General features: G+C 42.4%; 1 long non-coding RNA gene across 3 annotated transcripts; it reads right to left on the bottom strand.

The window, feature by feature from the left end:
* Positions 1–691: 691 nt before the first annotated feature.
* LOC111853855 (uncharacterized) lies at positions 692–22,724 on the bottom strand. 3 transcript variants are annotated; one of them, XR_011991760.1, is made up of 4 exons: positions 22,402–22,724; positions 4,547–5,018; positions 4,200–4,300; positions 692–2,390 (listed from the first exon to the last, which is right to left on the bottom strand). It is a non-coding gene; the product is annotated as an uncharacterized lncRNA (long non-coding RNA). The 3 variants fall into 3 exon arrangements; XR_011991759.1 differs by lacking the exon at positions 22,402–22,724 and having other exon boundaries at positions 4,547–12,504; XR_002840535.2 differs by lacking the exons at positions 4,200–4,300; positions 22,402–22,724 and having other exon boundaries at positions 4,547–12,504.
* Positions 22,725–24,410: the final 1,686 nt, after the last annotated feature.

Below are 24,410 nucleotides of genomic sequence, written 5' to 3'. Positions count from 1 at the left end.
ACGGGATATCCAGTAACTCGCGAAGCAGCTGTCCACGTTCCCTCCTCAGACTCTTTCTGTCCTTCCCCATATATATATATTTTTTTCACTTAAGAGAGCAGCCACTGTGATACGATACAATACAAAAAGTAACATTGCCAGCAGAGATCTGCACAAGAGCAGGCTTTTAATTTATGTGAATCGTCTGCATAAAATAAAAGCGTACACATTAAAAGATGAACGTTGAAATCAGTGTAAAGCTCGGGGGGAGGGGGCAGGGACGGTTATGAAGCATTTAACTATTCGACTCTGGTACCTGCTGTTGTGCCTGTAGGGAACCAGTGAGTGTGATTATACTCTTGGTAATTTTAATCACTTCTCACATGTCCATAGATGCCCAGCTGTAGCGCTGCGGAATGAACGAAAGTAATTGTGTCGCAACACAGATCAGGCAAGCTGCTTGTCAGGGGCTGTAAAGCTAATAATAAGCCCCAGCCCCTCTGTGATCAAACGAAGAGGAATGTGATTACACGCGCTCTGATTGGCCACTTGCCGTACCCACCCCTTGGCTGAATGGTGCAATTTTGCAGTCCTGACTACAGTAAGCCTTCAGCTCTGTCCACTTACCTTTCTGGACTTTGTAGAGGGAGGTTAATAAGGAACCAAAACCTAGCACAGCGCCACATTGTAAGTAAGAAACGGACACACCAGAGCAGTTTGCACTTCATTTATAAAACATCAGTGTTCTTTTACATCAGCCACCTGCAGTAAAACATGCAAAATATGCATACAGGTACTGTGGAGGTTGAATACAATGTCTACAGAAACCTGTCATTATTTACACAATGCTAAATGGGTTGTTTGAGAACAGAGGAAGACAACTCTTAAAAAGATGATTAGATTAAATACCAGCCTTCATTTTTGCTTATATTACTATGGAGATTATGGTATTATGGAATATTTGACTTCAGAATGATCTGTTTCCTGGAGTCCTGTTTCCTCCCTCAGCTCAGACTCGGTGAGCAGGAAGAAACAGGAGAACCGAAGGTCAGGGATGCCAGACACGTGTGTTTTTCCAGTCGCTCTGCTGCTTCTTCAGAACGGGGAGTTAACCTGTAACTGTGGAGCTGCCGGCAGAAATATCTGACATGTGATGCGGAAAAATCCTGCCCCACAGCGCTGGGAACGAGGCCTATTCCGACCCCGAAATAAGACCACTGATACTGAGGGTCTACAGAATGGCAATCTTGGCAGATGGCAATAAATTTAACAGCCCCATGGAATGACTTTGGACGTTCCATCACTGGCATGTGATGTGAAAGCAAATGGTTTTCTGCAGACACCAGCATGCCGTGTCATCACCGCGGTGATGAGGGTGTTCTAATGAAGCAGTCCGCTAAGCCGGAATCTTCTGTAAACAGCCTGGCCCTAAGGAACCATGGTGTTTTCCAGGCATCCTGGCACTGGTTCATTGTACAATGTGTTCCGTGTTACGCCTGCTGTGGACACCATCCAGGGATGCGAGTGTATGTTTCATTTTCTCGAAGTTCCAGCCTTGATTTTGTCGTCCTGTTGCACGTGTGACAGAAGAACAAAACAAACTTAATTTGGAAAAGTTTCTCTTAAAAACACTATTACTCAGTGATAACACCCTGGGCCCAGTGTTGATGATGGCAATGAATTGTGGCAATTGAAACACTGACTGAATTTTTTGTACTAGAATGTATTAGCGGGATGCAAAAGGGTGGAAAATGAAATGTCACACGCCACCGTTTGACTTGCATCATCTTGTTTCTGATCATCAACACGTAGCTGCTGTGCTCGACAATTTCGCTTAATGCTAACGACCCAAAGAAGTTTGCATCCTGTTGCCGGAGGGCAGCTGCTGTAAATCGGTAGCATTTGGAAACCAAGCGCATGCAGTCCTGCTTCTGTCCCAGTCTTTGTCTCATTTCATTTCTCCTTCCCACAGCATCTATGTGGTAGGTGCTGTAAGCAGATTTTGTTTTGTGGAACTGTCATAAACTTAAGCCTCTAATTAACATAAAATCTGTTTATTAACATAAATCTGAAGCCATGTTCAGCAATTACTGCAAAAATATCTATCCATCCAGTGGCTGAATAATACATAGGCCTTTCAAGGGTACAGGCTAGGGTCCCAGCAGAATCAGGGGCCCCGCCCTATCTCTGGTAAAATGGGAGAGTTGAATATAATCCCCAATTGATTCTCCAGTACAAAATTATTGATGCCGCATTGTTTTTAATTCTCTTTCGTTTCAGTTTCACTTCCAAAAAATAGCTCAGGTGGCCTGCGTGGGGGGGCCTCCAGAGGAGATAATCTGCCGCTGCATCCACCCCCAATCATTCTTCTAACTGCTTATCCAGGTTTGGGTCACAGGCTGGCCTAGACCCTGCAGAAATATATAAGAATAAATGAATAAAAAAAAGAAATGCATCTGTACTGATGATACCTATTGTTAAAATTATCTTTAGACATCTTAAGCTAGATACCAGGGTTGGGGCCATTCTGGAATGCATTCGTCAGTTCCAATCCAAATCAGAGTTGGGATTTAAATCTCCCTGAAAATCAAATTCAATTCCAATTCTGTTCCCCATAGTTTTTTTTTTCCAATCGCAACTCCAGTTCCATTTCCTGATTTGCACTGGAATTAATGAATGCATTCCGGAATGGCCCCAACCCTGCTAGACAATAAATAAAATATTGAATTAGCCCTTAAAAACTCCCAGGATGGTGTTCTTGTGAATAATGTGATTTTTCTGTTACTACCGGTTTCTCAGGTAAATACCTGTCTCCTTTAGGTGCTGCACAAACTAATTGCATGAGGCTGTGTTTGTCCAAGCAGACAGGTTAAACTGAACCTGGCAATAACCCCTAACCCTAATCCCTGGAATGCACTCTACCAATCCGGCTTAATAAGTACAACTTTATTTCCCATACCCTGTTGACATAAACGCTTACTCCTTTCGAGTACAATAAGCAGTCCAGGGATCATCAATGAGCTTCCTGATTCTGGCATGCCTTAGTGATGCACAAGAAGAAGACCACTTTGTCTGCAGTGCGCAGTACTTTGCTGTTTTGTGTACAGATCCTATCTGTGAAAGGGCCTGTCCAAGGGGGAAGGACTCACTTGGGGAACCTCGGCAGTGAGTGTATTCACAAAAAGGTGATGTCCATGATAAAACTCACTGTGTGCACGGTCAGGTACACAGTGCTACTATGTTGAAACATACACAATACATGGGATGGATATATGAGAACGAGAACCCAGCTGTCCTTTTAAAATCAAGTTCTTTAAATCTCATCAAGTTCCTCAAGTCTTAATCAGGGCTGCAAATTCATGTATCTTCCACTCTTCCTCTCTACTTCGCCGGACCAGATTTATAGGAACAAAGAAAACTCCCAGATTATTCCAAACACATCAACAATCCCACTTGTATATTGAAATACACTTTTTGCATTATGATCACGCAGTGCACATCTTCAATTCAACCCATATACCAGGGGTTCAAAACTGGCCTCAGGACCCACATTATTCTTGGAGTAATAGTTGCAGCCCACTGAATATCGACCCACCAGTTAAGAAACATTTCCTTATACCAAATAAGGAAATACGATGCTCCCTGTTTGAGGATAATAGACTACACTACCCAGCAGGCCTGTTTGTACCAAGAACAATTTCCTGTAAGTAAGCTACCATGAGCTGTTTGTACATATCTTTGTATTTATTGGTTTTGTTTGTGTCTATGATGACGTCTTTATTTGCCCAATTCAGCATGCTTGCTCCTTTGAGTGACACAGTATGATTAGCAGCACTAAGCAGATCCAAAGTGTTTATTTCTAGAATTTTCCCAGGTTAAGTCATCTCTGAAATGACTGACTCGAGTATTTAATAGAAACTTGGAAAGATGAGGTTACTTTGTTCTGAAATAATATCTGTCTGGCTCCTGGACTATTTAGAGGTTTAATAGTCAATGGTGCAAACAGTTACTATTTGTTTTGTTGGCTGTCTAATTTAACTCGGAGCATTCTAACTTGTAATCTTACCTCCTAAATGACTGACAGTGGAAGTGAGTACCTGTTAATGATTCATGAAGGAAACAGGTATTTACCTGAGAAACCGGTAGTTATTTACTGTGATCTACAAGAAATGCTGTAGTGATCAGAGATTTTTAAATTCTGGATGAAAGAGTTTACATGCCTTATTTATGAGTTGTAGAGTGTTGTAACTCTTTAGTAGTAAAGGCTAGGTGAAATGAACTGGTGCTGGATTCAGTACGCCCCGCAATATCACACAGAGGTCTAGGTGGAAATGGAGATACAAAGATTGAAATGCAAGAAGCATCCAACCATTGGCATGAGTTTGGGGAGAAATAGTACTTTAAAGACCAAAAACCTAAAAATAGTCTGACCATTAGTAATCAATCCATCAATTTTCCCAGAACCACTTATCTAAACCAAGGTCATAACAATTCTGCGGCCTCTCTCAAGAACCTCAGAGCACATGGCAGGGAACACACACAAAGGACAATTCAGAGACATCTTTACCTAAACTGGACTGTGGGGAGAAACCAGTGGGCCCAGTGGAAGAACATTGAATCTTCTGAGGCAGCATCAGAACCCCCGATGCTGGAAGACTGGGGTCGCAACTGCTGCCCAGTGAGGCACCACACTGTCCCCACTGCCCTGAAGAAGCAGAAGGACTGAAAAACGGGATGCAAATGTAGGAAGATCCCTGCACTGAATAGCAAATAGAGCTGTAATGCTATTGTCAGACATGTTGTTCTCAACAAATTAGCTTACAGTTTCCTTTATGAGAAACCTCTTGTTATGGAGTCTAAAACGTTAAGACATTAGGTGTATTTCCATGCCCCATGGCATTCTTCTGATGACACTCTTCCTGTTCTGTAAGAGGACACTGGCTGACCCTGTGCTGGTCCTGCCAGCTCAGTTGATGCTGGAGATAAGAGGTTGTTGCCACGGTGCCCAGCTGTGAAGAGGGAGGAGCCTGCATTTGGGACTAAAGCCATTTAACCAGTCAGAAAGCTGATCTCTCACAGCGGACATTTCATTTAAAAAACATGAGTTTTAACATTAACAATAACATATAAATGATGAAAAATATGCACAGGCATGTCTCTGTAAATTGTCATCTATGGATATCTCTTTCTTAGCTCCTACCAGTGATCACCCATATCAATTAAAACTGCACAGTTTAGAAAGGAGTTTAATATGCCAGGGCACTTATGCCCAGACAGGGTACAAAAAGCTTTGCCAAGTAATTCTGAAATACATAAATGGAACTATTCAAAAATGAAGTTGGTTCGTGCACAGTCCTGATTATGAGAACAGGAGAGAATCTGGGTAACAACGTCACATTTAATACCCTGGGACTTGGATAAAATGTATGTAACTTGTTATTAGCTATAACTTCACATTGAAGTTGTTTTTTTCTCTTTAATTTTAGGAACTAATGCAAGAACCTGCTATGCAGCACAAACATTCTAACTTAACCAAAGGAGACACATCAGACTGGAGGTAAATAAGCATTTCACCATTTTCTAACACATTACTACAGTACTGGATTTGATCAACTCAAAACTGACCATGATACACAATTGCAAGCTGTGCAGATGTTAATTCTTAGTCCAAATTAAGTGTTTTTAACCAGATGCTTAATACCTTAATTTTTTATGCCTTTTTCTCAGATAACATTTATATATTTTGTTGGCAGAAAACTTTTGTTAAACAATATGCATCAAGGTAGTTTGTTGTTTCTTCTCCTTCCAGTGACAAACTGTAGGTGGGATATTACGTAAAGGGAAAAGCTGAAAAAATGAATGTGTTAATTTTGACATGTCGGCTAGTTCCAGAATATAAATGCAAAACAACATCATCTTCTGATGAAAGTTAGGAATGTGCATTCCACATAAAGTAAATTTCACACCATAGTAATGATGTAGCCAAAACCACCTAAACTGAGACCAAGGCATTACCAAGACCAGAGTGTATTGAGACCAAGACAAAACCAAGACCAAGGCAGGGTGAGACCAAGGCAAGACTAAGGCAGGGCTAGACCAAGTCAAAATCAGAAACAGGTTAAAGTTTGAGTCTACATAACACAACACACTATAAAATGTGAAGCATAAGCACAATCTTGGGGCTAGGCAGTATGGCCTAAAATTTGTATCACAATATAATTTGAACCGTGGACATTTTTTTTATTTCAATATAAATACTTCTTGACAGGTCAAGCACAGGTATGGCTACTGCATGATGCAAGGGCTTAGGATTGGTCTCAGTGTGAAAACCAACAGGAAGCACACACGTCAGTTGAAAAACTGGCCAGCAGAAACAGTCAGAGAAAAAGGATGGAGTCTGCACACCAGATGATGCTCCCAAATCGTTTAATATTTTGCTACCTTATGTGACATTTCAGGCCCAAGCTTTTCATCAGACATTCAGGATTGGGCCTTAAATGTCACAGAATGTAGCAAAGTAATAAAAAAAATCAGGAGCATCATCTGGTGTGCAGACGTCCTTATTCACTGTAGGTTTGGTCTAAATCCTCTTGTCCACCTTTGCGCAACAGCACCCACATAACAACTTATATTGTTTATACTACATTTATATTAGACTTATTCATTCAACATTCTTTTTCATTTTTTAACATCATCTAACACAGCATTGCGAGCAGTTTTGCCAGTGTGGTCTTGACTGGTCCTGAAATAAAACCCCAAGTCCTCTATGCCCGAGACCGGGACAAGACCGAGTCAAAATAAAGTCGATTTCGAGATGAGACCAAGCCCGCAAAAAAGTGGTCTTGAAACCGGCCTTGAGTACTACAACACTACACCAGAGTACAGTATATCTTTGGAAGTATTATTGGCGCCAAAAATGAATAAAGTGGCAGTTTACTTTTGTAATACAGGCCCAAGGTGAGCACAATGAATAAGGAAGTGCAGCTGTCAGATTTAATGTACCTTCTCCTTTGAATTACGGTGGGAATGCATGAGCATAGATGCGGAAATTCAGTCAGAGCACAATTCTCTGCTGCCACTGAGCTGTAGCTTGAGGCAGGGTTGCTTAGCTCCAACCTCATGCTGTCCTTTGCTCTTTCTTGCACGGAACAATCCAGTATCAGCTAAAATGATAACTTTTTTTAGCGGCAAATGTCCTGTGTTAGGTTTTCCGTAAACCTCTGGTGTTCCCTTTCCTTAAAAATGAATTTTCTCACTTTGAATCCTTGTATGAAATGCTGAGTAAAGGCTGCTTCATGTTCCCGGGTAGCCGGAGCGTTGGCACATTTGACAGTGATTTATGAATGGTGCTGTGTGAGTGGTTACCAGCGGGGCGGCGCTCCGGTGCACGGCCAATGGGGCAATGACACAGTGTCAGCGGATGGAACGCCTCACTGTAATTTACACATATTTCCTATTTTTCAGTTACGGACCCTGAAAGTGTCTCCTACTGAGGAGGAAACGCGATGCGTAGTAAAACATTCATTGGTAGGTGTCAGCTAGGCTTCAGATGACATGGCAAGGATGTGTCTGTCTGTTTCATGCCCACGCAAACACACACACACACATGTGTACACATGCCTGGCAGGAACCCTGCTCAAACATATACAGTAAACGTATTTACAGAGCCAGAAGGTGAAACCCACCCTGCGATTTCCTGTATTACAGTAATACAGTGAGCACATATAAGCAAGGCTTCTGTGTGTGTGTGTGTGTGTGTGTGTGTGTGTCTGTATGCACACGTGTGCATGTTTTTTTGTAATATTTACATTTGGGGACCAGATTTCCCCATAATTTGATAAAAATCTGTGATATTTTTTTTTGGTCCCCGAAAAATGAGAAAGTCAGTTATATAAAAATCTGTGACTGCAATCAAAAAACTAAAAGTGCCTAAAGTCCTGTATTTTGTTAGGTTACTTATGGTTAAGGTTAGGGCTGTGTTAAGGGTTAAGCTCGTCAAGTTGGGATTAGTGTTTTTCTCATAGAAATGAATGGAGAGTCCCCATAAAGACATAATTACAAACCTATGTGTGTGTGTATTTCTGTTTGTGTGTGTTTGTTTGTTTGTGTTTCTGTGTGTGTGTGTGTGTGACAGAGAGAGAGAGAGAGAATGTTTGAGTGACCAGTGTTGGCCAAGGGCTGGGTGTGGATAGTGTGTCATATGAATGCCCTTCGCTTGTCCCTGTGTACTTTTATGAGCGCCCAAATATAGAAGTGTTTTAGTGGCGCTACTTGATGCCTTCTTTTTCAGGATAGAGGTGCTAGCTTGAGGTCCACAGAAAGCAGCTCTCTTACTATCTCATTCTCTCCACCATTCTCTTTAAGTATCTCTCTCCCTCCCTACAGCCCATCCCCACTTCTCTATCCAATTTTTACAAGACCTGCCTGCTGCCTTTCAATGCAATGTTTGCGACACTCTAATTAATAGCGTAGAAAACGGCATATATAACTATAAATGTATTATTCCCTGATTGGATGCCAGGAACACAACTGGCATGGCTGCCTCGCTTTGTATTTATCGGCTATTAATATGTGCTGCGTTTTGGAGTGTGGACAGGCCGCGGCCCCCTGAAATCGTGTGGACATGCTTGCCCTGGTTCCCGGGTCCTGGTTCCACGCTACCTGTAAATTGTCCCCTCAGTCTCGTACGTCTCCGCTGCCAGCGGTCCAGGCTGCAGCCCTCCCTGCCTCATGCACACAGAGACTTCTCTCTTCTCCTCTGGCTCCCTGCAGCCCTCTGAGCATTGTTCTGTGGGCTGGCTTCATGCACCTGGCACGGCTAAATAAAGGTCTTTATTCTGCCGTCGGCAGTGCTGGGCCTCTGTTGTGTGTTGTTCTAAATGTATTCGAGGGAACGGGCCTTGATGCCTCGGCCTGATATGCAGGACAGGCTCCCCGGCTCTCAGAGACGCTGCTTTTGCTCCGCTGTGACGGGGCCGACATTCAATAAATACGGCCTTTTTGGAGCGCAGGCTGCAATGAATACATCCAACCACAAGGTGCTCGAATTTCATGCTTATCTTTTAAATCTTGTTAGCGGAAGCCATGTTCAGTATCTACTTTCTACGACATTTCCTTTAAATGTTGTATAATATGAGATATCTTTTGCAGTATATGGTATTTTTATGGTACTGTCGATTCATGTTTGTGCTTTTTCCCATGTAAATAACCCTTGATCATAAAGTATGCCACGTGTTGCAAACGCAGTGAGGACTCCATGCGTCCATCGCTGTAGATCCTCTGTCCTATTCTCTTCACATCTCTGTGTATGACTTTACAAAGGCTGGTAATCCCATTTCCCCCCCCTTTAATATTGTGATATGAAGTTGTGCTGAATTTCTTCCACATTACTTACAGTAGTAGTCCTGATGTAATTGACTATGTTTAAATGGTTTCTCATTCCATCCCTCAGCTGCCGCTACTTTCTGTTCCCTATAACTCTTTAGACCTTGTTTGCTTGTATATTTTCGCACCAATTTAATAGATTTCCAAGCTAGCGCTTATTCTTCCAATCCACTTTCATTTCAACTCAGACCGCTGGCATCCCCTCCACATCTGGCCTGAAGAGAAGGCAGCATATATGTTTTTCTGACACGACTGTGTCGATTTGATTCTCTCTATACAGTGCAGCCCACCACACGGAGTAGAGCTGCTTCTCTCATAGCTTGCAGCTGTCGGAAAATACCGGCCACCTGACAGGAGATATACTGCTTTACTTAAAGTGTCCTTAAATCCGCAACAAAAAAAAATACTGTGGATTTAAAATTCTCTCCTGTAGCTCAGCAGTCTTCAGAACAACAATTATGATTGTTTTGTTGTAGCACTTTCAAAGTCAATAGGTTGATATTAGACTCGTACCCAGGAAGAGCTGAAATCAGTATAGCACAAGTGTCTGTTTCAGATTTAGGCTCTCCAAAGCGCTCCCCTCCTGAAAAAGGCATCGTTTCACATCCCTGAAGGGCTGTAGCCAAGCCAAGTCGGGTGAAGGTATCAGACGGCCATAAGCCCTTCCACTTGCTCTTCACGTGACTGTGATATAGTTCTCACATTTGGTTGTGTGTGTGTATAGCGCTGTGCAAATGTCTGAGGCAGTTAAAAAAAAATTATGTATAAATGATCTTCATGTTGCCGTGAAATTATGATTTTATGTCCGTAAAGTGTGTCAGCTTGGCCATTTCAAAACCTCAACCCAGGATTTACAACAGGGGTGGTCAATCTTATCCGCAAAAGGCCGGTGTGTATGCAGGTTTTTGGGATAACCTTTAGGTCAGCTGTTCAAACCCAGGTGTGAGGACTCTTCAGCCAATCAGTCCTATAATTCGTGACCTAATTAGGGAGTTGCAGCGAAAACCTGCATACACACCGGCCCTTTGCGGGTAAGATTGGCCACCCCTGATTAACAGCGACCATCTAATATGCCCATGCAGTTTTTGACTGGATCACTAGCTCACCTTGTTTGGCAAATCAATACCTTGTCGATGAGTGAAATTAATTATTTAATTGAGCTAGTAGTGAAATTTAACAAATATATGGAACATCTGAGGTGCCCGTGAGGAGAGGTTTGGGAACTGAAGCAGTGTTCATCTAGTCATCAAACAACATATCTGTAACTTATTGTACAACAAAGGAAATTCTTGTTAGTTTTTCTGTTTTGTTGTGCTTTTGTGTTTTATTGTGCTTTTAACATTTCTTTTGACTGCCTAGGACTTTTGCACAGCACTGTATTTCAGTGGACACGTGGTTTCGTGTGTTTTCTGCTACTCCATATTACGACTACAGCCTGAGTAGCATATTTTTGGGCTTGGCAAAGTTTGTATTTGTGATGGAGAAGCTAGAACATGCTGCTTATTTTTCATAGCTTAAGTGTTAGGCTAATATGTTAGGCTACTGCTAATCAAACCTTTGTTTTAAAAGGCTTAATGAGCGACACGTGTGTATAAATCGGCCTGGCATGAGACAATGACCAGCTGCCGCCACAGCAACAGACAGTGCTAACAGAACATTGATTAGGTTATTGACTGTTTGGTGCCAAAGCTGCAGATTGTTAGCAGTATAGAAAGTGGATGTGTAACAGAGGGGCAAAGCTAGTTTATAGCAGCTACTCTAGTTATAAAATTTTATTCTTAAATTTTTTCACTGGGCAAGAAAGTGTGTTATTTCTGATACAGGTTATTATTGAGACCTGATGTAACATTAAAAAATCTTGTCCATTTTCCATTGTAGTCGCTCATTTGCTTCTGCCTCCCGCATGGCCGTGAGTGGGCTCCACATTCAGGGCCGAAGCTCTCTTTTCAGTGTTGAGCCCCGCTTGGCACATCGGATAACCATGTAAACAGCTGCCTCACACAAAAGGCTGATGCCATTCTTCTCAGCATCTGACTGCACCTATAATCACTATTTATACTCTGTGTTGCTGGGCCGTGATCTGAGCTGGTGCACCAGTGGGTCTTAATTCTGCCCCAATGCTGCTGTCACTGAGGGTTCAGCAACTTGCAAAAACTCAGAGCTTGACAACGTGGGTGTTTCTCCCATTACCTGCCTCACTTCCACTGTAAAGCTACATTTACCATGGATTTATTTAGCAAGTGCTTTTGTCGAAAGTAAGCAGGGAGCAGGGGGTCAATGCCATGGCCAATTCTGACGGACATTTCTATCAAAATGCGATTTTTACCACCGACAGTGGATTTAAAAGCGTAGCCTGTATGGGTTTTTTTTTCTCAGTCAGAACATTTTGCCTTGGACACATTTGTTTGTGTACAGACAGCGTGACGAACCCTGGTTTGGATACCATGGGGTCAGGGACCGGGGTCAGCCAGTGTGGTGTTAGGGGCCGCGCTGAAGGACCCCGTGGTGTCACAATTACTATGCCGGCCACGGAATTTGAAATCACAACCTTCTGGTAATGGGTGCGGATCCCTAAACAGCTGAGCTGCGCACCATCCTAAGAGGCACCAATGTGAGAAGCAGAGACATCCAAAGAGCCTCTGGCACTCTCTGTCCATTAACAGAGCAGGGGAAGAAACATTGCCACTGGCTGACTTACTGTTATGAAAACTGCAAACAATAGCACTTCTGAGTTCCTGCCTGCTCATGTTTGTATTCACTGCACTTCATACAGAAACCGCAGGGCTGATGGGTCTCGCGGCCGAGAGACTGCCAGCCATCACTTAGCACAATGATGAAAATGTACAAAATGCAGTAACCGTCAGAATGCTTATTTTAATTTGGTGGCTTTTTATTTCTTTTGCTCCTGATTGCTAAATCACAGGAATGTGATAGAGACTCATATACGTCCAACTCTCCGTGAGTCAGAAGAGAGAGTATTGAGTATTTTGTTCCAGAATACAGCTGAATAGAAATTCTGTCAACCATCACAAAGAAAATCAGCAGTTCTTGCAGTATGTTCCTCCTCACTGTGACTTTAATTGGAAAAATCTCTAGTAAGATACTAATACCAGTGTTTCCCAATCCAGTCCTCAGGGATCCATAGACATTGCACATTTTTGCTCCCTCCCAGCTCCTGGGAGGGAGCAAAAATGTGCAATGTCTGGCAGGGAGCTTGGACAGAGAAAAACATGGACCGACTGTGGGTCTCCAAGGACCAGATTGGCAAACACTGCTAATACCTTTAAGATATTTGGGTGTTCAGTGACAAGGTTCTTTTGCTTTCTGCTCTACTTTTTGATCTGACTTTTTAAAATGAGTAGTCAGCCTATTGCTAGTAACAATTCTAACTAATCTGTCACAAGCCTAAATAAATGCAGCATCATTCCCATTAAGTAAACCTTTGGCTGAAATATCACGTGACAACCTGCCTATCTCTCTATAGACCCCGGTAAGCATGTGACGTTTATGAGTGTTGTCTATATGACAGTCAAAGAGTATGACTCACAGTCTTCGCTAGGGTGCGGCCTGTGTTCCTGCTCTAATGGAGGGCTTTGCTTCCCAGTGCGGATGGCTCTCTGCTTACACTGCCGAGCTACTGCAGACATTAAACTCGTTGAAGAATTATGGACATTTCTCACTCTGTCTCCTCTTGAAGCTGGCAGGCAGATTCATGAAAACTGTACAGTCACACTGCTGAACTCTTGAGTGGCAAAGTATGTCAATCGTGTTATGTTGTGGGATTTTACACACACATATATATATATATATATATATATCAAATTTGGTGTGTGTGTGTGCGAGCACATATATAAATTATGATATTACGGTCTTTGTGTCATTGTGCCAGAGAACAATGAATACATGCCAGGCTGTGTTACAGCTTCTGCAAGATGAGTTAAACTGGGCTGAGTAGATAAGGCTCAGTGATCAGTCATCTTACCTACAGCCATTCTGAACTGGTGCTTTATCTCGGCTCACCAGACGATCATTACACTGACGTACACCTTTCCCAGGCTTTCAGAGATCAAGTCATGTGACTCCACACCGTCCGGATGAAGCGATTTTAATGTGGCTGATGCTGTAGATGCCATTCCAGTGTCACATGACTGTGTTATGACTGTCACATGTGTGTGCGTCAGCATTTAATGACTTCAGTGCTTTTTTGTCGCACGAAAAAAAGTTATGACGTGTTTTTGTTCGTTTTGTGTCCACTCTTGCATTCAATTTCTGTGTTATTACATTTGCTTCACTCAAGTAATATATTATCTATTATCTAATTTTATGATACACATTTAAAAGAAAATTACACTGAAATGACTAAGAAATAAATATTCCGTTTGCAGTCATAGAATCGAAATTTTGTTAGACCTCATAAAGTTCTATTCTAATGCGCATAAAACCACTTTGATTAATTAAACCAAAATTAACATCCGAAATTGGTGGGATCCTTTTTTAAATTCATGCCCACTCCTCTGAAATATAAATGTGTTTTCCTTATTGCTGAAGGCAGCTGTTACGATAATGCGGGGAAGGGGGGTGTCGCAGGGAGATAAAGGTGTGGAGGGGCCTCTTTTGGATGCATACAGACATGAGTTTGGAATGACTTCAGTCTGGAAATCCCTGCTGGCAAATATCCTTCAGGTGTATTTGAGCAATAAAAAAGGGAGATCTGGGGGGGAAAAAACTCATGCAGTCTGCATTATGTCATCTAAGGGTCAGATCTTTGCGAGGATAAAGGCGTACCGTCCCTTTAAAGGTGCCTGCAAATTTGCCAATGTGCTCACGCGACCGTTATGGATCAGCTGGCCGCCACCAAATATGAACAGTCACTGTACAAGATTGAGGCTGAAAAACCATAAATAACAATACCATGTGAGCCTGGAAAGAGAGTCTACCAGCCCAGAGGAAAGCAAAACATTATCCTGGATTAAAGAGACGCAGTGGACCTGCTGTTCCAAGCCTGCCTTTCTGGCTGGGTGCAAAGCTGTAATATCCAGTATATTTGAGGAGGGGGGTTCACAGTAATTTAAGCTGATGAAACTTAATGACTTTTGGTCCATAACACCTAATCAAGAGGTTTTTTTTTTTTTTTTTAAAATAAAGTTACACTTAGCAAGCCAGCATAGTACATAGTCCCGCATTCTCACAGGTACTGGTATATTGTCCCGCATTCTCACAGGTACTGGTACATAGTCCCACATTCTCACAGGTACTGGTACATAGTCCCACATTCTCACAGGTACTGGTACATAGTCCCACATTCTCACAGGTACTGGTACATAGTTCCGCATTCTCACAGGTACTGGTACATAGTCCCGCATTCTCACAGGTACTGGTACATAGTTCCGCATTCTCACAGGTACTGGTACATAGTGCCGCATTGGTACATAGACCAATCGTGCAGACAGTGCCTTCGGATGTGCTGGGTCACTGTCCCGCACTGTGCTAACTGCGCGCTTCTGGGCCGTGATTATTGCTGCATGAAAGACCCGAGGAATTCCTGCAATACTAATCTCAGCATGCAGGGAGAGAGGGACTGCTGTTCTCTGCTGGATTTTTTTGCATTCTTTACTTCTGTGGCCTGAAGTAGTTTAGGCCTAGACATGCATTTTAAAACAGCAATTCCTGTCCTGTGTATTTAGGGTGGGGGGATGGGGCTTGTGTTTTTCCTCTACTTCCATACAGTACCATTTTTCGCTAATCAATACCTCATTAAGTTATTTACCTAAAGTTAATGAATTAATTGAGCCGTTAGTAAACTTTAACAAATGCTTGGACTGGCAGAGTGATTCCGTTAGATGGGAGTCACAATACTAATGCTTTTACTGTCACGGCAAACCCAGGGTGCAAAGAGTCACCCTCCAGTCCAGGCTGACAACATCCACAAATTTTACAATGGTTGATATTGCAAGGAAGGAGATGATTAATAACCAGTTTTGCATTTAGATTGAATTCATGCTGAACCCACACCACAGAGACATTTCATGTCAGAATGGTCCATTATAAACTGTGCTTTCAGGATTTTATCTTCCAGTGCACAGATATTACATAAGGCAATTCTGGTGATGCATCCGAGGCAGGATTTATGAGCTGGCGTGATGGTCCAGCCTTGGCTAGGGGAAGCTGGCCCAGCCCACGGCACACTTTCAGACCCCATACTTCCTGTAGACCTCTGCCTTAAAGGTTGCAAGAACAGATTGGCCTTGGAAATCTGTCATTTTACCAGCAGCTACTTTGTTTCGCGGCTGTTATGTGGAATAGTGGAAACAAGGAACACTCAGGGTTCTAAAAGGCTCTTAAAACTCTGAGGGGGGAGAATAACCTATTTTGTGGCAAAATGTGATGAAATATTTCACACAGCGAGTGCCATTTCACACACAATATGCAACGATGGCAGCTCAGAGCAACTTCAGAGGACGTATCGCTGGAGACAAATTTGTACTCTTAAAAAAACATCTGAATAATTTACACGAAGAGGAGAAAGCATTATTTAGAGTTGCATCATAATACAATGCTGCAATTGTACAAAAGTTATTGGTACTGTAGATATGTCCATGTATACATTTAAATTTAAAATGTAATAAAACACTTTGGTAACACTTTACTTGAGTGAGCACAAGTAATTTAGTAACTCAGTTACTACTCAAGTACAAATCATGAACAAATATAGTAACTGCAGGAAATAGATGAAATGGTATGATTGAGTAATGATGAACAAATATGAGATCAGTAAGTAACTAACACTTAGTTGATTTTTAATTAATAGTTTAAGAAAGAGTGAACTACTACATTATTTGTGCCTTCTGCTGGCAGAAGGCTACACTGCGAGGCAGGCTGCTTCAAGGCTCAAAGTTTCTAAGACACAAGAACAAGGTGAAACAGGAGGCACTGGGAACAACCAGAAACCAGTCAGGTGGAGGGCAGAAGCAGCTTTCTAATGCCAGAGATGACCGTCAACTCATCCGGCAGTGTCTCATAATTCAGAGGATGACAAGTGAAGAATAGGAAGCATTAAGTGCAGGTGTGAAATGCACTGCTAGGACATTTCATAACAGGATCCTAGAAGTAGGACTAAAGACCTATAAAGCAAGGAAGAAGCCCTTCATTAATGAGAAACAGGGAAGAGTCATACTGCAGTTTACGAAAAATGTATATTTTACACAGGTGCATACCCATAAACTGAGAAATTAGTGAAACTAAAAATTTTGCTGTGGTCTCTTAATTTTTTCCAGAGCTGTATTTAAGGCAATTCAGACTATTTACTTTTATAGCCTCAGTCACAGGAAGAATACAGATGAACACAAAGAACAAAATAATCCTTATAACTCAGCAGAGTACAATAATTGCCCTTACAGTGCAACACATTCGAATGGCTAATTAAAGAGATGCAACGTGTCTCTAATGATGATAAGTCACGCACAAACAAAGCCTCGGAGTGTTTTTTGCTCGCAGACTTATCATCCTGTGGGGGGTGGGGGGGGTGGGGGGGGGGCACTCTTTTCCACACATGGGAGGCTTCTTATGTAATGAAGCAGAGATGCAGTATATTACCATCTCATGATTCATGCAGGCCATCTCTCCAGATGGCTGTTGCTGGGAATATGGCCCCTCTGCAATCCCAGAGAGAGCCAGGTCCTTTGGGATGTTGTCATGGGACGACGTTCAATACAGGCCCACAAGTAAGAGGAGTAATGCTGGCTGGTAACAGCAGTGCCATGTGTTTTAATTTAGTGAAAACACACATGAGGAATCGTGTGAAGTCTATTATCAAAAGCTATAAAAATGTAACACTTTATATATATCAAAAACAAAATTACATGTTTACAGGTACTTCTTTCTTAAGAAAAAGAGCTCAGGTCCCAAAATGGGTCTATCGTGGTCTTCAAAACCTAGGAAAACGGTTCAAAAAAGGAAGGAGAAGTTTCAATATTTAAAACATACTGAACTTCTGTAGACAGTTCATGAGAGCAACTATTCCACATTTAGTGAAAATGCATCCCCCTTTTTTTAAAACAATCGATATTTACATGTTAGTATGTGTTTATTTTTATGTAAAATATGTAAAAAATTTAAAATATTTTCATTGAGCCGGTCATGTTAAGTACATTTTTTAACAGCAAGGTTTCTTAGTGCATCTCATTTTTAAGAATTGCACTACCTGCTATCCCAAACTGCGCCTGTTTTCCAAAGAGGGATGAGGAACCTCAGTGGCTTACTGGTTGTCTGTTATCTTTAATGAAAAGAAAACGGTACTATTATATCAAATGCATACATAAATATTACAAATTCAGTCTTTGATTCAGCCGTAAATGTGAAAAGGTCCTTCGACATGGTTTCCTGGATTTATCATTTTTAATGGGCGCCTCGGACAGATTCCTCCTTGTGTAAGAGCTGCTAACAGCTTCTTGAAGAATATCAGCACTGGCTCACCAGTACTATATATAGGAGTATAAGCGATGGGAAAATTTACATTTAAATTGGTCCTCAAATATTTCGGGGCTGCTCATGCAGTGAATGACTTTGTCTTTCTGTCATCGCTGACTGCCACGGAAGCCATAATTAGCATGGTCCGGACCGGGGCCGAGTACGTGACACACATCGATTCGCTCGCGCTGCCGTTTGCAGATCTAGCCCATTGCAGACGATGGATCTTCCTGCACTTATTTTTCTCCTCATATATCTGTACCATCTGGAGACAGTCCCCATCTAAAGAGGCTTATGCTTTTTTCCAAGTTTTCTTATATATTTATATTCTTATATATATTTTTTTATTTTTTTTATTTTTTTTAGGGGGGGGGGGGTCATCCCCCAGTGCACGGTGACACATTGGACCTGCTGGGGACCATTGCCTCTATAAATAGTGTGGGGGATTGTGACGGAGCTCGCTCCATCTTTGGTGCCAGGGGTGCCGGGGTTTTAAAAAGCAGGGCCCCCGACGGCTCAGTCACAGTCAGGGGCATGGATGACCAGCATGGCTGCCGTGCCGCTTCGCCGCCCTTAATGCCCAACCAGCCCCCAGCACATTTATAACATCAGTCACAAGCCAAGCGGAGTCCCAGCACATTAAGGAACTGCTTAATACATATAAGCGTTACATTATGTATAGCTATACACCAGTGGCCAAAATTGTGGAAACACTTCCAATTTTTAGAGATCGCAGAACTTTATTCTACTGTTGCTCCAGTTACTTATTTAATCATCCAATGTATGATATGTGTAACATTCTTTGATTGTTTATAAACATTACTGCCAATATTCGTGTAGTATTTTTTTTAAAGCTTAATGTTAAAAATGCTAGGTGCTTCCACAATTTTGACCACTATAGTATATTTAATATTTAATCAGATTTATTATGCATTATTATTTATATTATTGCATAAACAATCTGCTTCTGAATTTATATTTTCATTTAGCATTTCATTGCTATATAATAATTCAGCAAACTTTCAAAGTTATAAGTATTTATCATTTACGGAAATCTGCTTGTTGTGATTTTAGGTCATTGACGGTTAAAATGACTGTTTGTCTCTACATGCACATGCAGCTCCTGAGAAGCCAACAGGGCTGTATTCAACAGAGTAACATTTCAGTTAATCTCACCCTCCCCATAAATAAGGATATCTGGTGATCTAAAGGCCACATAACTGTAACCATGTGCAGTTAGTCTCTTAGCAGGACATTAACACTTCTTAACTGTTATTTGCTATCTTAACTATCTTAAAAGTACTACAGTATATTGAGAATGCAGAATTAATGGTGTGCATGTATATCCATGCATAACTATGGATGTGACTTACTGACTCTCTAATGTGTGAATCGCAGCCGATACTGTGGAATCGCAGAGCTCCTCAGTCTAGGCAGAAAGTCTGCCTTCTGTCTATCAATTTAGCAGCTTCTGTAAATCTCCTTTGCTCAGGTAGTCCTGCAGTCATTACCCCCTGAAACATTTTCCTCATTTTCAAAGCATATTCCTAAAAGCCTGGAGATAATTCCAAAACTAAAGGCGCAGGAGCTTGAGTGACTCATTTGTGTCACCCATGCAAGTTCTCGAGGCGCACACGCGAACACATGTACACACAGGAGACACGCCACTGTCGGGAGGCGTCAGGTGACGTCTGGCTGCCATTCTCACATGACTGCCGTCACGTTTTTCAAATCACATGCCCTGTTAGTTGAGTCGAAATGGTGCTGTGTGTGTAAAAAGGCCGCAACCCCACCACCGTTATGGCAACCGCTCACGGCAATGTCTCCTTCATCTCTGTTGTCTGAGTTACTCTAAACAAGTGGGGGTGGGGGGGGGGGGGCAGCCATATTTACCAAATAGCGCTCATGGGGCATCATTCAAAGCTGAGCACATTATTTAATACCATATCTTCTGTTCCACAAAATAATATCAATACTGTAACTATTAGTTTAAGGGATACATTAATGTATTTATTTGTATGTATTCATATATATGTTTATGAGAGAAGGTTGACCTACATGTCCAGCTGACTTATCTGGGTGCTGTTACTGATTCAGCATAGCTGAAAAGAGCATGACAGCATCTAAAACTGGAGCACACACCTCTTGAGGAAGCTGTTTGTATCTCGGTGCGCAGATGGCGCGCTCTGGTTTTACGACGTGTCCCTCCGCCGCTCCGGGCTGCCTCTTTCTGCCACGGCCCTGCGCTTGCAGCCAGCTCGGTTCATTTTCATTAGAACGGTGTGTGTCTGTTTGTGCTGGGAGGCAGTGAATCATGGCTCTGCGTTTGGGAGCAGGATCACTGAAGATGGTCTCGGGCCCCTCTGTGGAAGCCTGGGCCCACGCCAGCATCCCACATGCCTGCCCACTGAGCTCTGTGCTCTTTGTGTCCGACGGGTTGAATTGTACAATATGCACTGAGACACATTTTTTCCTGGCATTTGTCCAGCAGCAGTAGGCTGCTCACGGCAGTAACGCTGGGACGCCTGTGCTCCCGTCTCCTCCGCAAGCCAGCAGATACCGTCACCATTCACCGCCTCCGCGACTCTGGGACGATTCCGCACCGTCTCCTGCATTACTGCCTGTCTGCAGCGGAGATGACAGAAGTGACTGCAGCACTGTCGAGCAAGTTGTTTTTGTATTAAGGAGAAAATAAATATTGTTTATTCCGTGCAGGGCTGGTCTGGGATCAAAATTCAGCCCTGGACTTTGATAGGACAAGATACACTTTACCAAGCCAGGGGGGTCCCAATGGGGAAATGCCTGGTATGGCAGTCCAGCCCTGATTCTATGATTTATGAGTTTTTATTAATGCATTTCAAAAATAATGAAATAAAAGAAAAATCTGAATAGCGAGAAGAATACCAGGGGACACAGCAACCCTGTTCTGGAAACTAGGTGTTTGGGATATGGATGGAGGGATGGATGGATGGATGGACTAAAGGTGGAGCAGATTTCACCAACGCCTTGGCGGCCTCTTTGCCAGTCATCATCCAGCTCCCTGCCAGAGCTCCACACACTGCAGGAAGCAGCACCGCCGTTCAGCCATTAAACTCCCCTGGGACTGACAATTTGACGTGTTCCTTTGCAGGGTCTCCGCAGGTAGAGCCTCTGGCTGTCTGTGCCCCCCCAGTTCAGGGCGACCTGCTCATCGCCATGCTGTGGGTCAGTAATTAAGAGCGTGCCGGTATTAAGAAGGCAGAGGCATTGCAGCATCCATAAGGTCAGCTCCCTGGGGAAGTCCGCTCACATTCACTCACACACTCACTGCTCAATGCACGCATGACACAACCCTGACCGATAATCAACATTCTGAACACAAAATGCGCCCCGAAACAAGTACATTTATTTCCTTCAAAAATCTTACAACAATCTTTGAAAATATATACGTATTAAGATATATTTGTGAACCTTGTAAATTGAAAAGAAAATCAATAAAGGTGATCTAACTGAATAAGAACACTATATAGTATTAAATATAGAGCCAGATATGATGTGATATATGGCACTTAAACCCAAAAATGTATCACATTCATTGTGAGCAGGAAAGTTGTACAATTTCCTGAAAATCAGCAAGAGTAGATGTCTATAAATGAGTTTTCCTTCCTGAAATGCATTCTGTTCCCCAACTTTGTTATAACACTATTACAACCATGAGCAGAGCAGTACACCAGGAAACAACAAACTATATGTTAGCTATAGATTCCTACTAATGAGAGCATGACAAACAACATAAGAAGCTCTCCTTCCTTGTAAGGCTGTAATTTGAGATCACTGCCCAGATTCTAAGTAATTTCTTAAAGGTTGTGAGCTCATCGCACAGAAAATAAAAGTGAAGCTTCTGCTTCATGTTTATGACCCAGTTTATTACAACTGGTACTGTAGAGTGGCCCACCTCCATTCCTGGGTCACAGCAAAAAAAAAACTGGTACTGTCCCATTACACCAAGATATATGCCAACAATTAAGGCAAATCAATGTTGAATAAATCACAACAAAACTATCTTGGGCTAAATTCCCATAGACCATGTCCTGGTTGTTTTAGAAATATGGTAGCATAAGTAATTAGGCATTAGAATTATGTGTTACAACACAGTTATGCAGTCTTGAAATCACATTACAGCAGAAATTAATAAATTGAGATGGAGAGATACAAATAAACTTTTGTACTAATGCACTCTGGTTTTCAAATGTTACAGTATATAGAAGTATGGACTGAAACATGCAGGAAATTGTTGTTTTGAATCGAGTTAATCATTCAGTTGACTAGTCGATCATTAGCCAGTCCCTAGATGCTGTCTTTGAAAGCTGAGACAATCAAGATAAGCTAAGGTTCCTGCTTCTCAAGCTTCCTTCTCATGCTAAAGTACAGCAGTTTACTATGTTGCTCTAGGACCCAAATTCTCCTCTGCCAAAAGAGCGGCCTCTGGTGGCTGGTGTATATACTGCCGCTACCTTCCCCACCGTGCCACCCGCACACATACATACTGACACTGGTAATTTCATGCTATAAAGTTAATTATGCTCAACTTACCCATAATCCATAGCGTGAAATTGGGCTAGATATATGCAGAGATACCAGAAAACCTTAGTTTTATAAGGCAGCTCTCTCTCCTGCTTCGACTTGACGCAGGGCATAGCTAAGCCCCTCCTCGCCTCCTTGTCCTGTGCTCCTCATGCCGTCCCGCGCTGCCTCATCTGCATTACTCTGGCTCATGTGTCGTTGGCCCTGCAGAGGAGTGGAAATGTCTCTGGCTGTCCCGTTGTCTCAGCGTTTTGGTTTGTCGCCTTGCCACCAGAATCTCGCAGCCGCTCTTATAACAATGCACACAGGGGCAAGTTCTGGCCAATACAATGAATACCTCTGTTGGCTTTTTTTTTTTTCCTGGAGGAAGTTGCAGCTGCTCTGTGTATCAAAATCCCCAATGGCAGATTCCTTAGAGGAGGTTATTTGGGTAGAAATTGCACGTGTGTGCGGATGGTATTCCCTGAGGTGCATCTTCATGCCAACAATAATCATGGAGATGACTACAGTAAGCAATAGGCCTGGCATTCTGATAGAATTATAAGCAAAATGACTCATTTATTATAACTGCAATACCATTTTTTTTTTATCAGTTAGCTTCTTAATGCATTCTAAATGCAGGTAAGGTGAATTTTGCCCCATGTGCATTTGGGAAAGCATTTTGATAGGTGACCATCTGAAATGTGCTGCATACTGATGCACTCATGAGCACCTGAGAGATGGACCAGAGCCTTTGTGTGGCTCTTTAACTGCCTTTTAAACCAGATGAAGTTATGTGTAAAGGAAAGGCGAGTGTGGACAGTCTGCTCATGACTAGTTGCTTCCAGTTAGTAGTTGTCCTGTTGAATAGTTTTTTTGTCCTATGTAATCCATTTTTTAGAGGCACTGTGCCACTTTCAGGTTTCTTAGCTGTGAAAGAACTTCACAGTCGCGTCACACCTTATTGTGTGGCTTCATCCTGCCCCATTCGCCACCTTCATACACAGCCAGACTTCTTGATAAATTTAGAAGAAAAAATAATAATAAAGAAAAATTTCCCAACACAAAATCACTCCATGCATGCTATTTCAAGTTCCTTGGGATGTCTGATGTTCAGCCAACTGCATCATTACATCCTAATACATCTCGAAAATAAAACGGACCTCTCTTCAAACATGACTGTGTGCACATTTGGCCTTCCCCTGTGGTCACTTCATGAGCAAACAAAAAATAATGCTATTAAACATAGCTATAGGGAAATCTGGTGTGGGATTTTAATGTGCTCTCATGCCACATCTATTGACTTGTGCTTTTACACGTCTTGGCGTTTTGGGAGTTAAATCATTTGCTTTACGACATCATTTCACAGTTTTGTTCACAGCAAAGCGAGGCACAGTGCAAAAGAGATGGCAAACAATCCGCCACTGCTTTGCCCCTGTCACCCGCTCTGCCAGTCAAAAAATAAGCTATAGGCTATAAAAATCCTACTATAAAGAAGAAACATAGGGCCCTCTGCTTAATAGCAACGATGACATTTACAAATCAAACTGCTCAAGATGTGCCAATGAGTTCTCCTGTCCCCTGTGGGACAATATTCGGTGTCTAACAGCCTGTGACAGGTGAGAGAGTGAGCAACAAAAACGTCCAGAAGAGCCCATAAGCCATTTCATTTTTTCCCCCATGGAGGGATTGTAAAGAGCGCATGACGTAACTACTGGCTACTAGAGAACAACAAATTTTATGTGAACCTATGGAGCCATGCAACTACATTATCACTATCGAAGGAACAACTTATTTTCTTGTAGGCTTGGTTCTCTAGTGCAGTTTTGGGACATAATTATACATGAGGTTAGTTTAGCATTTCTGTTCCTGAGTTTCACAGGCGTGTTTGGGCCAGCCAGTCTTGCATCTGGTTTCCAGCACCTGGCTTCCTGTTGAGTTGTACCTCCTTCAGTGCTGAAGGATGTCATGGTGAGGACTGGATTAGAAGTTTCCACCACAATGTTGCATTAGATCCCCCCCCCCCCCCGACCCCATTT

This window comes from Paramormyrops kingsleyae, chromosome 5, assembly GCF_048594095.1.
Source record: "Paramormyrops kingsleyae isolate MSU_618 chromosome 5, PKINGS_0.4, whole genome shotgun sequence".
In the NCBI taxonomy this organism is placed as follows: Eukaryota; Metazoa; Chordata; class Actinopteri; order Osteoglossiformes; family Mormyridae; genus Paramormyrops; species Paramormyrops kingsleyae.
This window is presented reverse-complemented; position numbering and strand designations above follow the sequence as displayed.